The sequence below is a fragment of the Mesoplodon bidens genome (assembly GCF_964165515.1).
Source record: "Mesoplodon bidens genome assembly, chromosome: 15".
In the NCBI taxonomy this organism is placed as follows: Eukaryota; Metazoa; Chordata; class Mammalia; order Artiodactyla; family Ziphiidae; genus Mesoplodon; species Mesoplodon bidens.
Window position 1 is genome coordinate 53,977,250 of NC_138171.1, and position 13,571 is coordinate 53,990,820.

Here is a 13,571-nt window from a genome sequence, read left to right on the forward strand (position 1 = left end):
CCCCACAGTTCCCGCCACGCGGAGGAAGCGGTTAAAGCCCGTGCGGCTGGAACTGACTCAAGGGAGAAATTCTCAAGCATCCGCTATAGACGCCGGCCGCTCAACCCCTTTCTTTAGGGACCCGGAGTCTCGGTAACTGTCCCAGAGCCGGGGTAGGACACTGGCCCCGAACGCTTCTGTCCGTTGCTCCTTTCCCGGCAGCCCTGCGGCCCCCCGCTCCCCTCTGCGGCCCCGCCTGGGTGCGCCCCTCTACGGGCGCCGCGACAGGTGCGCGCGAGGCCTGGACCAAAGCCGCGCTTTTCGGACCCTGCAGGTGGCGCTGCGGAGGGAGCAGCGCGAGACTCACACCCACTCCGCCCCCCTCCGCCGCCTCCCCTTTCCCTCCCGCGGGCAGCTCCGGGTCTATAAAGACAGGCGTCCCAGGCGAGCGGGGAGGTTTGGACGCCCCTGCCTGGGAGGTGTGCCAGATAGGAGCTCTCCATCCAGTTTCTTCTCCGCTCTCCCCGCAGTTGGAGATCTGTAAGTATGTGGTCCTGGTGGGGGAAGGGAAATTGAGTAGAGGGTTTAAGGATCCTAGAAGACATCCTACAGGGGCTGGGGAGCAGTGAGGAGCATCTGTTGTCCTCCTCTTAAGGACTATGGGGCTGGGGGTTCACAATTTTCATTTCTCTCCGCCCCATCCTCCTAGCTTTCCCCCAAAACAGCATCTCCCAAGGTAACCAATGATAAGTACCACCTTGGGGGTACTTATTAAAGATAATGCCCGAGCCCAACTTCGGTTACACTAGAATCTTCAGAAAAACTGTTCCCTATATAGGTGAGTCCCAGATGATTCTTGTTATGAGGCAAATCTGAGAGATGTGCTCCCTTAGAAATCACAGAGGTCCAGCTTGAACAACAAGGCTTCTTTTATTTTGGGCACAAAAAGAGTGCAGCTGAGCTTCACTGAAAAGTCATTTCCTATCACATAGGCAGGCAAAGTATGGCTTCCAGTGGAGCTTGCTTAGTTCTGTTAATGCATTATATCAATTAAAAACACCTGGGCAGAAAGGGGAGTGTTTTTTCCTCACTCAAGAGGATGCCTGCTGATAACCCTTGAGTGATAGGCTGGTTATGATCCAGTTTATTTATTACAGCTTGATTTTCTTCCAGACACACAACCCTCCTCCAGATTTTTAAAAATCTCATCCAGGTTGACCCCAAGGGCCTCAAATACTCATACGGATGCCAGAGTCCACATTTGCTTACAAAGTCTGCAGGTGCGTTAGCTAAGATTGGGCTGGGATTTCCTGCAGAGCATCCAATACACATGTTACTCTCATGTCCCACTAAGTGGGCAAAGTGAGAGAAAGTGGCTACTGCCTGTTGTATGTTCTCTCTCTGCACTGACAGCTGGTGGGGATTTAGCTGCTTGAGGAAAGGCACCATTCAAAGCCATACTTATCAAGAAGTAAAAGTAAATATTTAGAAACCCCAAGAAAGGGAGCATTTACTACAGTATTAAGAATTGATAGATTAAATTGCAAAGTGGCCATTTTATACAGAGAAGGAGCTTAAAGAAGCAGAACTGAAAGTCATTAGATAGCAGTGTGTGAAATAGGATATTGAAGATCCATGGAAGGAAACGCAGTCTTTCCTTGGTGCTTTCGCATTGAGATAAACTACCATTGACAGAGCACTTATCTGCCGTGCACTGTAGCAGCGTTTGACTTAATCTCATTTAATCATTGCAACAAGCTTTTAAGGGAGTCATTATATGCCTGTTTAGTATACAAGGTAGCTGAGGCTCAGAGAGGTTAAGTAATTTGCCCAGTGTCTCACAGCTAACAAGTGGTGGATCCCATTCTTGTGTCTGTCTGATGCTAATTCTATACCCCTGACCCCACCATCTTTTTTCTTTACCATGATCAAAAACTCTGTTGGAATCAGGTTTCTGATAGGACCAGATGTGTCCAGTAAGGCAAGTGCTTATCACCTCTTTGAAGAAAACATAAACTGACTTTTTGCAAATTTAAAATAAAATGCACTGTTTGTCCCCTGTGGTGGGGTCATCTAGTTGGCCTGATGACTAGATTAGGTGGGCTGCCATCCCAAGAGTCCAAAACGTGAACTAGCCGGGCCTTCCTCGAGAAGCTTCTAGGGCTCGTAAACACTGTGTATCTTATTATCATGTCTGAAGTAGACGTGTTATTCCGTACAAGGTATTTGTTATGGATTTGTTATCCTTACTTTTCTGTGTGAGGGCTGAGATTGAGGCAAACATGCCCATTTATGGTAGCGTTTTCCATGAGGCCATCCTCGGGCCCCCTCACAAATTAGCCTTGTATTGCAGCTTTGCTGGTCATGCCTCTGGAGATTTCTTTGCCCTTGTCCTTCCCGTTTGGGAACAAGTGGGGGAGTCCGGAGGAGAAAACATTTGGGAGGAAAGGGGGATTACCTTTTCCTACTCTCTCTTATTTGGAAGTTTTATTTTTGGGGTGAGAAAGTTGTCTTCTCCTTTCCTCAGTGTATTGAATCCAAACAGGTGGATTTTATGCTGTAGGCACAACCTATGTACTTCTAAAATTGGGTACATATTAGATTTTTCTGGAAAACCACATCCAATTTGAAATCCACTGGAGTCTGAGAACATCACAAGCAAATTTAGAAATCATCCAGTTTGACCTTCCCAAACCTCAGTTTTCCCATCTGTAAAATGGGGCTCGTGAGAATAGCTAATGTTAGTTGATCACTTTTGCTGGACAACACACTGAATCCTGGACAGGCATCATGTTTCTAAGTCTTTACAACAGCCCTTTGGAATGGATGCTATTATTATTGGCCCTGTTTTACAAATGTGGAGTCTGAATAACTTGCTCAAGATAGCTCAAATAGCCAATGAGGTAGACAAGATTCTACAAACCTAGCTCTTTCTAACTACAGAGCCTAAGGGATTGCCCTTTTGGGAGGGTTCAAGGGGATCATGCATATGAAGGATTTAGCACAGTGTCTGGCCCCTGGTGAACTTCTGTGGATGGTTATTTATAACATACATGACCAGAGACCTTAAGGATCTTGCTCAGTGTAGCCCATCTGGTACTTTGCAGAACCAGGAACCCTATGGTATAGTCTTTCCGTAAAAGAGAAACTTGCCCTTAATTTTCTTTTTGTGTAATGTCTTTTCATAAACTCAGTTCCTATTCTTCTTCCACTCGAATATAGACACACTTCCTCACCTGTGTCAGGAACATGATTGATACCAGATTTATTGGCCCTTTTTTGATTCATTTAGGGTCTCGAGGGCATCCTTTAAGAGCTCACCTGTGAGTGGGAGGAGCCTGTCTGGCTTCCACGGTGACTTTTTGCTACCAGGGGTCTCTTCCCTCTACCCCTGACCTTTAAACACAGTTAACTATGGCCACACCATGGGGGAAAGGCTGAGTCTGGAAAAGGCCAAGTCGGAATTTGAAGGAAATTTTTGTTTTGTTCTGTTTTGAATAGTTGACTTTGAAGAAACTTTTGTAAGGGATCAGATGATGGAGGAAGAAGCTAGCGCTGCCCGTTGTTCCTGCAGGGGGAAGTTGGGTGTCTCTGAGTTGCATCAGTGATTTGGGGGCTAAGGAGGAACAGCCCTCATCAAAGTCCCTAAGAAAGGACCATAGTGCTCGCCTCCTGCTCACCCATGCAGGCTTGAACTCCCTTCCCTCTGCTGGTGAAGCATGCAACAAATGATACAGAATCTCAGAAGGGACCAGTGTCTGAGACCCCTGTGGGTCATTATAGCCATTCCCTGGTCTCCAGGTAGAATGCCTCTCCAGGTAGAATTCCTGACCCTCTTTCTCCTTCCCCACCTCTCCACTCTTCCCTATCTTTAGATATTGATATAAACATGGTTAATGTATTCTTGCACATCTTTCCAAAGCTTTTCTATGTCAAATCTTCCTTTTTTGCACGAATATTGGCATTGTAAATTAGGTGTTTTTTTTCACTTGATTACATATCTTCATCTTTCTATATCAGCACACTGTGGTGTTTCTTTTTATCATCTGCATAATATTCTATTATGTGGAAGGATAGCATCTTACTGAAACAACCTCTTATTGAAACATACCAGCTTCACTCCACCATATAAACAGGACTTCAGGGACCATCTTTGTGTATCTATTTATGTCTAATTACATGAGTTTATCTGTAGGATAAATTCCCAGCAATGTAATTTGCTAAGTTAGAGAGCATGCACATTGAAAATGGATAGATATTGCTAAACAGTCCTCTAAAGACATTGTAAATTTAAACTTCAAATGGGCATATAGGAGACTACATTTCTTTTAAGCTGTGGTAAGCCAGAGTTGCAAGACACAAGGCACAGTAGGGCTTTTAGGGCCAGAAATGGCCAGTTCTCTCTAATCCTCAAAGCATCCTCCGTGAGACCCACCAGACCTCTTGCTAACCAAGTTCTCTTGGGGAGGTAAAAATAATTTAGCTTTACTGATTATAAGAACTTCCTTCTGGAGGTACTTTAAAAACAGTATTCTAATGAGTTAGGCAGATATCAGAAGGGGTGCAGCTGGTGGGGGAGTGGCACGGGGACCAGTCCATGCAAGGAAGTTCAAGCAAGGAAGAGACTTTTTGCTAAGAGTAGGTCAGGTGTCAGATCTGGGTTCAAATCTCGGCTCCAGCTTTTACAAGCAAAAGCCTTTACTTTCACTTACCTTCCGGGACCTCCATAGTCTTACAGGAATAATAAATAATGCCCACCTTGCTGAACGCTTAGGAGACATAGCAAGATGGTGTATATAATAAATTGCCTGGCCCGATATCCCATGAATAGAAAAGGCACAGTGATATTATTATTGATGACAGATTTAAAGTCCCGATTACTCGTGGGGACAGTTTGGAGCTTGGAGATCTGGTGCATCTGGGGGGCCCACCCCCTCCCTGCTTCCCTCTTCACTTTGGCTCCTCCCACACCTGGGCCAGACCTTGAAATAGTTGCTCCTCTGCAGAGGTCCCGACAGCTGGTGGTTCGTGTTCTAGATCAAGCCCAGAGGGTTTTCATTTTGCCTGCATGGCATTCAAAATGTGCAGTGATTTAACTTTAGGGGTGGGTATTTCATTCCTAAATGCAGACTTCGGGGTCTGTTGGAAATCTGACAATGCAGGGCCCACATTCTCACTCACCCCAGTGGGAGGTGAGAAGCTGCCACGCTCTTTGGGCAGGACCAGAGGGCTCTGTCCAACCACCTCCAGCCTGGGTCACCTTGCATTGCTCACCTGACCCCAGGGACATTTGGGTTGGTGTCTCTGGTCTAAAATCTTGGCAGTAAAATACTGAGGGAAGCTGTTAACTAGGCCTGATGATGTGCAAATCCTGCTACTGTTTGGACTCTGGGGTATTTTATTCATTTTCCATTAATACAGAAGCAGAAGGGGCAAGATCTTTTACCCCTGAGTTCCCCTGGGGAAAATAAAACCGATGCTAAAACAAGCTAAAATAGTTAAACATTCTCAGTTGGTTCAACTTCAACCCTTTGATCTGGAATCACAGTTATCATAAAATGTTACAGCTAGCTAGCCCTCCATATTTCTATCCCCAAATGAAAAGCACAAGGCCCAGAGAGGGAGAGTAACTTGCCCAGAGTCACCCAGCAGGTTCGGCACAGAACGGGGACCTGTAACCCTGTGGTCTTACAGAAGCTAACGAACAGCTTGTCTGCGCTCAAGGAACGAAGCTGGGTGTTGTTGGTGAGGAATACAGGACTGTGTATGGAGCCGACACACTCGGCCATGTCAGGCGTTGCTAATGCCACTGATCATGAACTGGAGGTCGTATCCATCTGTCCTGTATAATGATCCTGAAGGTGTCCTTTCAGCTCTCGGAGCTGATGCAGGACATTGGACAGGGGGTGGTGGGGGAGGAAGGCTTGAGAGGAAGAAACCAGGTCGGTGTGGAGTCTCCTTGAGGTTCGGCTGTCTGGGTGTCTGTCTCTTGTCTGCTCTCATGTGCTCACACCCCACCCATGTGACCTTCTACACTTGGCATTCCAGGTTGGTTGGGACAATTTTTTCCCCCAGGGGACACCTAGCAATATCTGGAGACATTTTTGGTTGTCATGACTGGGGCGGGGAGGGTGTGCTACTAGCCTCTATTGGGTAGAGACCACAGATGCTACTAATGGCCTTAAACTACACACGACAGTCCTCCTCCCCCGACTCTCGGCCTGCCCACCACTCCCCCTCTGCTACATGGCTTCTGCCCACCATCCATCCCACCAACAAAGAATTATCCAGCCCCAAATGTCAGCAGTACCGAGGTTGAGAGAAACCCTGCTCTAGCAGCAGGGAGGTGCAGACCAAGTTTTCCTTCCATTCGGTGCATGGAGAATTGTGCTCTCTGATCACTGCTGCAGTCTTGCAAACTGCTTTGCGTTCCCCCATGTGCCTCACCTAATGTCTGACCTGACACTTTTTGCCTGATCGTCCACTACCCCATATTTTAAAAACTCAAGGCTCTGGGTGGACGCTGAGGCGAGCCCTTGCGGCAATAAAACCAAGTTATCTGGAGACTTCAAGTTGCCGCAGACCGATGCAGGGTGTGTCCTGTGTGTGTCTGTATTTCTTTCAGTCCTCAAGTTCTCTCCCTATTTCAAAGAAGGTAGACAAAGCAGAAAAGATCACTTTGAAAATATATCTTTATTCAGATTCCACCATAACTAGCTGTGCCATGATGGGCAAGTTACTTAACCTCTCTGCGCCTCAGTTTCCTCATCTGTAAACCAGAGGTAATGGTGCTTCGCATAGCCTTTTTGAGGGGATTAAATGAGATAATAGCTGGCATTCAATAAGATAAAGCAGCAGCTATGATTACTAATATTAATAATATTAATTTGCTAGGCTCACCACATTTTCTCAAGACAAATCTATGGGATTTAATCAGTGTTTGGTGGGAAAAGAGGTCTGTGGCTAAATGTTTTTGAGAGCCATGGGCTCAAAGGAGTGAAATAGCTTTCAGATGTCAGGACCTCAGATATCCCGATGGGATTTCTCCCTCTTAATGATGGGGTGGGTAGATGTGTAGTGCTTTTCAAATGGATTTGACCACAGAATCGATTTCTTTTTTTTTTTTTTGGCCATGCCTCAAGGCATGTGGGATCTTAGTTCCCTGACCAGGGATCAAACCCGCATCCCCCGCATTGGAAGCACAGAGTCTTAACCACTGGACCACCAGGGAAGTCCCCAGAATTGATTTCTGAAGAGTGTCTCAACCTCCCTGAATCCTGCCCCACCCCACCCCAAATATTTTGAGGGATTAGGGTTCCAAGGAACACACTCTGAGAAACGCCATTCTAGGGTGAAGCCAAGCTCCTCTTCCCTTCTCCTTCTTTCTTTTGACCAAAACAGATTTCACACATCGTGACTGTCAGACTTCAAAGACATGGGAAGCAACCCAGCCTCTCTCCTTTTTCTGGGCAGAGCCTGAATCTTTGTGCTTGATCTTATTTACATTTTTTTTTTTTTTTTTTTTTTTTTTTGCTGTACGCGGGCCTCTCACTGCTGTGGCCTCTCCCGTTGCGGAGCACAGGCTCCGGACACACAGGCTCCGCGGCCATGGCTCGCGGGCCCAGCCGCTCCGCGGCATGTGGGATCTTCCGGGATAGGGGCACGAACCCGTGTCCCCTGCATCGGCAGGCGGACTCTCAACCACTGCGCCACCAGGGAAGCCCTTGTTTGCATTTTTGAGTCCTAGATTAGGCAGGGTTCGTGGCAGTGGGAATTCCTCTGTCCTTTTATTTTTCTGTTGTAGTTTTTGCTTTTTTTTTCTGATTTGTAGGGCAACTCACCAACATCGTAATTAGAAAGAGCCCACTTAGTTGTCATGCTGCTCTAAACAAATAAAACATGTCTCCCGGCCCTCTTGAGTATACTTGGCTACCATTCAAAAACTTTTCATTGATTGTACTTATACTACCGAACTGCACAATTAAGTGCTTAAGGTGGTGAATTTTATTATGTGTATTTTACCATAATTAAAGATAAAAAGAAAAAAAAATTTTTTCCATTGAAGTATACTTTATATCAGAACAGTACACCTCCCTGTGGGTATGCAGCCTGGTGAATTTCCACAAAGTGGGCACACCCATGTGACTGGCACTCAGATCAAGAAACAGAACATCAACCCCACAAACCCCCATCATGTCCTACACTTCCAGTTACAACATCTGACATCTACCACCTTAGGTTAGATTTGCCTGGTTTTGAACCTTATATACAGGCACACCTCGTGTTATTGCCCTTCACAGATACTGTGTTTTTTTTACAAATTAAAGGCTTATGGCAAATCTGTGTCGAGCAAGTCTATCGGTGCCATTTTTCCAACAGCATTTGCTCACTTTGTGTCTCTGTGACACATTTTGGTAATTCTTGCTACATTTAAGGCTTTTTCATTACAATATTTGTTATGGTGATCTGTGATCAGTGATTTTGTTGTTGCTGCTATGACTCGCTGAAGGCTCAGATGATGGCTAGCATTTTTTAGCAATCAAGTATTTTTAATTAAGGTGCATATGTTAACATAATAACACATTCGACATAATGCTGTTATACACTTAATAGATGACAGCATAGTGTAAACATAACCTTTATAAGCACTGGGAAACCAAAATATCCATGTGACTTGCTTTATTGTGATATTTGCTTTATTGAGATGGTCTGGAACTGAACTCGCAGCATCTTCACGTTCTGCCTGCAAACAGAATCGCACAGTATGTCCTTCTTGTGTTTTGCCTTCTTTCACACAAGTGTTTGTGAGGTTTGTTCTTATCGCGGTGTGGAGTTATAGTTCACTTCATCTGATTTGGGTCCCATTTTGAATGTTTATTATGTGCCGGTCACTGTGCTAGGTGCCTTAAAGGGTTGGTTCATTGATTGCAAATACTCCACTGAGCTTCTGACAAGCCCATCAAGCTTGTGTAGGAGACAGAAGAGCACAGGCTTCGAATCAGACCTGGGTTCGGATCCCAGCTCTGCCACTTTTTAGCTGTGTGACCTCAGGCAGATTCCTTCACCTCTTTGAGCCCCAGTTTCCATGTCTGTAAGGTGGAGCTGACCATCAAACGGAACTCCTAAGGCTGTGGTGGTGTCGCTCGATGGTCCTGCATGTGAAGGATTTAGCCCAGGGCCTGTGAGGAGGCCAGGAGTGTTAAGTATCACTGTTTGGTGTTCAAAAAACTCTGCCTGGGTATGACATACAGCCAAGTGAGAGATGGTGTGATATTGACATTGCTTACACGTAGAAGATAGTTTTATAAATTTTGCGTAGTAATATCTTTCCTTTTAAGGAAAATGTCAATCATGCAAAAGTAGACAGAAGAGTTTAACCCTCCTACAGGTACTCCATCAAGCGACTCCAGCAATTAACACTGGGCCGATCCTGGCTCCACCCAAATTTCCTCCCTGCCCTGATTATTTTGAGGTAAACCCCAGATTTATCATTTCATCTATAAATACTATATGATTTTCTTATTTATTTATTTATTTATGGCTGCGTTGGGTCTTTGTTGCTGCACGTAGGCTTTCTCTAGTTGCGGCAAGCGGGGGCTACTCTTCGTTGTGGTGTGTGGGCTTCTCATTGCGGTGGCTTCTCGTTGCGGAGCACGGGCTCTAGGCACGCGGGCTTCAGTGGTTGTGGCACACAGGCTCAGTAGTTGTGGCACACGGGCTTAGTTGCTCCACGGCATGTGGGATCTTCCCGGACCAGGGTTCGAACCCATGTCCCCTGCATTGGCAGGCGGATTCTTAACCGCTGCGCCACCAGGAAAGTCCCTAAAGCGTGGCTTTTTAAGACAGCAAAATGTACTTTTATTTCTGATTTGCTCCGTATGTGGATGTGCATGTTGACAGGATAGGGGAGTTCTTTCTCTGCCTCTGTCAGTGTTCGTCTTTTATTGTACTTGTTAGACCTTTTCATTATGAAAATTTTCAAACATATGCAAAAGTGGAGAGAACAGTATGACGTACCCCTTGGTTCCTGTCACTCACCTTCCATATGAGGCCAATCATTTCACCCCCACCCTCCTCCCATTTCTTTGTGGGTCCCAAAGTCCCTTCTAATCTATAGGTTACCCTTTTTTAAAATACTTTACCTGTTAAAGAAACTGAGTCATTTGTCCTATGCTTTCCCACCTTGTGGGCTTTGTCACATGCCCGTGACCTTGTTTGGCATGTTCCCTGTGCCCTGCATTTCCCTTAAATTGGTGTTAGATCCAGAGGCTTTGTTGGCTTCGGTCCCCCAACACCACCCCCTTTTCCTTTTTGTAAGAATATTTTATTGGTGGTGGTGGCACTTCCTAGAGCAACCCCTCTGGAGGCACATAACCTCTGATCGACTTTGTTTTTGCAACGTTAAGGTTAATGAGTAGGTATAGGAGGTGCCAGCCCGATCCATCCATTATGAAGTTTGCCGTCTGCTTTTCATCTAATACAGTGGGTCTGAAAGTGTGGACCCCAGGCCAGCATCCTCAGCATCACCTGGGAACCTGTTAGAAATGCAGGTCTTGGGCTCATCCCAGACCTACTGACTTGGAAGCTCTGGGGTGGGCCCAGCCATCTGTGATTCCACAGCTGCCCGAGTGAAGCTGATGCACAAGGAAGTTTGAGAATCAATGGTCTGATGTTTTAGCAACATTGATAGTCATTGTCAAGGCCCATTATTTTATTCAGAGTTCCAAAATCGCTACGTTTTTGTTTCATCATTTCTTCCACCTTTATTGGCTGGAATTCTTCTAAGTAGAAGGTAGTATTTTTTTTTTTAAACAGTGAAAGTGAGGTGAAGGGAGGATGTTGGACTCATTACATCCCAAGAGAAATTCAATAACAATTTAAAAATGCAGGAAACGTGATTGTTAAACCTGGGACAGTGCACATTCTCTACGATTCTTTAGTTCACTTTTTGGAATAACTGAAGTGATTATTCAGATTTAGGGAATGATTCACCCATTTCTCCATCTTTTAAAAAAAAAAATGAGCTACTAGATCAGGTCTCCCAGAAGAAATAACCATCCCTTCTGAACAAATCAGCTTTTGGGTTTTTTTTTTTAATTTGTATTTTTACTTTAAAATAAGTTTGGGATTAAGTGAATTTGTTGGCAGCCTTTGTTTTGTATTATTGTTATTTTCACCCCAGAAGAGAAAAGTGGGAGTAACTGCCCCTCTGATTTTTGCCTTGCAAAGTCTGCATTTTAGGAGGTGGCTGCCCAGCTCCAGGGGCCCATTGATGGGATATGGGGGTTACTCCATCTCCGTGGGATTTGTTGGCCTAAGTGTGGAGATTATGTTGGTGAATTCAAAAGAGTTATGAATTGTTTTCTGCTGAAGTAGGGGGATCAACCACACAGTACGTCCTGGTGGCTGTACATCCTAACTCAGCTTGCACCTTAGTTCTTTGGAACAGACAGTGGATGGGGGAGGAGAGATGGGGTCAGCTGGAGGAGCTGAGTGAGAGCAGGTGTTACTAGAGCAGGGCAGCTCCTTCAGGTATGGTCAGAGGGTCTGGAATGGGCCCTTGGATCGGCCTATAAAGAGTCTGTTGCTTCAACACCTTGTCTCATGTACACATCTAGACAACAGAATGGAGAATCTGTTACAAATGGGCTCCCCATGTTGAGAGGGCATTTAATGACTTGACATTTTATATAAAGACAGACTTCTTGTCAATTATTTAGTGACCTTGAGGAACAGTTTGTAGAAAGGCAGCATCAGTGTTTTAGTTTCCCCTTTTCTTTACCAGTTTTCAATACAACGGGTTGATTCCCCAGCATCTTACAAGGATGACTTGTGAATTTTTTTTAATCATTATGAGCTCATGGATTTAAACATATTCACCTTTCAACTCTTGTCCCATATTTGACCAAATAGAACCCTAGTTTAATATTTTAGTGTGTAGTTTTCTAGACTTTTAAAAATGTATACACGGACATAAAAAATGACAAGAATTACTCTATTATAAATATTTTAATCAGCTTTATTGAGGTATAATCTACATATAACTCACCATTTTTAAAAAAATTCACTGATTTTTAAGTGTACAGCTCAATGAGTTTTGTCAAATGTATACAGTTATATAATCACCACCGTAATCAGGATATAGAATGTTTTCATCGCCCCCAGATTCCCTTTGTGCCTCTTGGCGGTCAGTGGCCTCCCCAGCCTCTGGCAACCACTGATCTGCTTTCTGTCACCATAGTTTTGCCTTTTCTAGACTTCCACATTAGTGGAATAATAGAGCATGTAGACTGGGTCTTGCTTCTTTCACTGAGCTTGCTTTTGAGATTCGTCTATTTTATTGTGTAGTTTGTTCCTTTTTATTGCTGTGTATTCCATTTATTCATATTGTTTTTAACCTAAAAAGATATCATAAATATCTTTGCATGGTCCAAAGTCATCTATTGTGTTATTCCATTTATATGCAATGCCCCGAAAAGGCAAATCTATAGAGACAGATAGTAGATTAGTGGTTGCTGAGGGTTGTGGGTAGGAACAGGGAGTGATTGCAGACCAGCATGAGGAAATCCTTTTTGAGATGATGGGAATGGTCCAAAATTTAGCATCATGATAATGCACAGCTCTGTAACTTTACTAAAAATCATTGAATTGTGCATTTACAATGAGAGGATTTTAAAGCATGTAAATGACAAATAAATATGTTAAGATGAAAGGGAAAAATCTTCTTGTTAATTTTTAATTTTTTTATTTCTCAAATCTATAATTTGCATTTTAATTAATTAATAGTCTTTTTTTTTTCTTCTTTTTTGCGGTACGCGGGCCTCTCACTGTTGTGGCCTCTCCCGTTGTGGAGCACAGGCTCCGGATGCACAGGCTCAGCGGCCATGGCTCACGGGCCCAGCCGCTCCATGGCATGTGGGATCTTCCTGGACCGGGGCACAAACCCATGTCCCCTGCATCAGCAGGCAGACTCTCAACCACAGTGCCACCAGGGAAGCCCAATTTATAGTCTTTTAATGTTCAAAAATTGTGTGCAAATCTGTAACCAGCATTAAGTCTATGAATTATCACTTCTATTATTTCTTCTTTTTTTAACATTCTTTTTTAAAATATTCTTTTCCATTATGGTTTATCACAGGATATTGAATATAGTTCCCTGTGCTACACATTAGGACCTTGTTGTTTATCCATTCTAAATGTAATAATTTGCATCTATCAACCCCAAACTCCTAGTCCATCTCTCTCCCTCCCCCTCTCCCCCGTGGCAACCACAAATCTGATCTCTATGTCTGTGAGTCTGTTTCTGTTTTGTAGATAGGTTCATTTGTCCATATTTTAGATTCCACATGTAAGTGATATCATATGGTATTTGTCTTTCTCTTTCTGACTTACTTCACTTAGTATGATAATCTCTAGCTGCATCCATGTTGCTGAAAATGGCATTATTTCGTTCTTTTTTATGGCCAAGTAGTATTCCATTGTATATATGTACCACATCTTCTTTACCCATTCATCTGTCGATGGACATTTAGGTTGTTTCCATGTTTTGGCTATTGTGAACAGTGCTGCTATGAATATATGGGTGCATGTAT

The 13,571-nt window shown here is 44.2% G+C and overlaps 1 protein-coding gene across 2 annotated transcripts in view; it reads left to right on the plus strand.

Moving 5' to 3' along the window:
* The first annotated feature begins 306 nt into the window (after nt 1–306).
* The window catches only part of MYH11 (myosin heavy chain 11), a 126,527-nt gene continuing 113,262 nt past the window's right edge, over nt 307–13,571 (plus strand). For both annotated transcript variants that reach the window (XM_081257429.1, XM_081257430.1), the window contains exon 1: nt 307–519. The gene's annotated coding sequence lies outside the window, so the exon portion shown is untranslated. The remainder of the gene's footprint in view (nt 520–13,571) is intronic.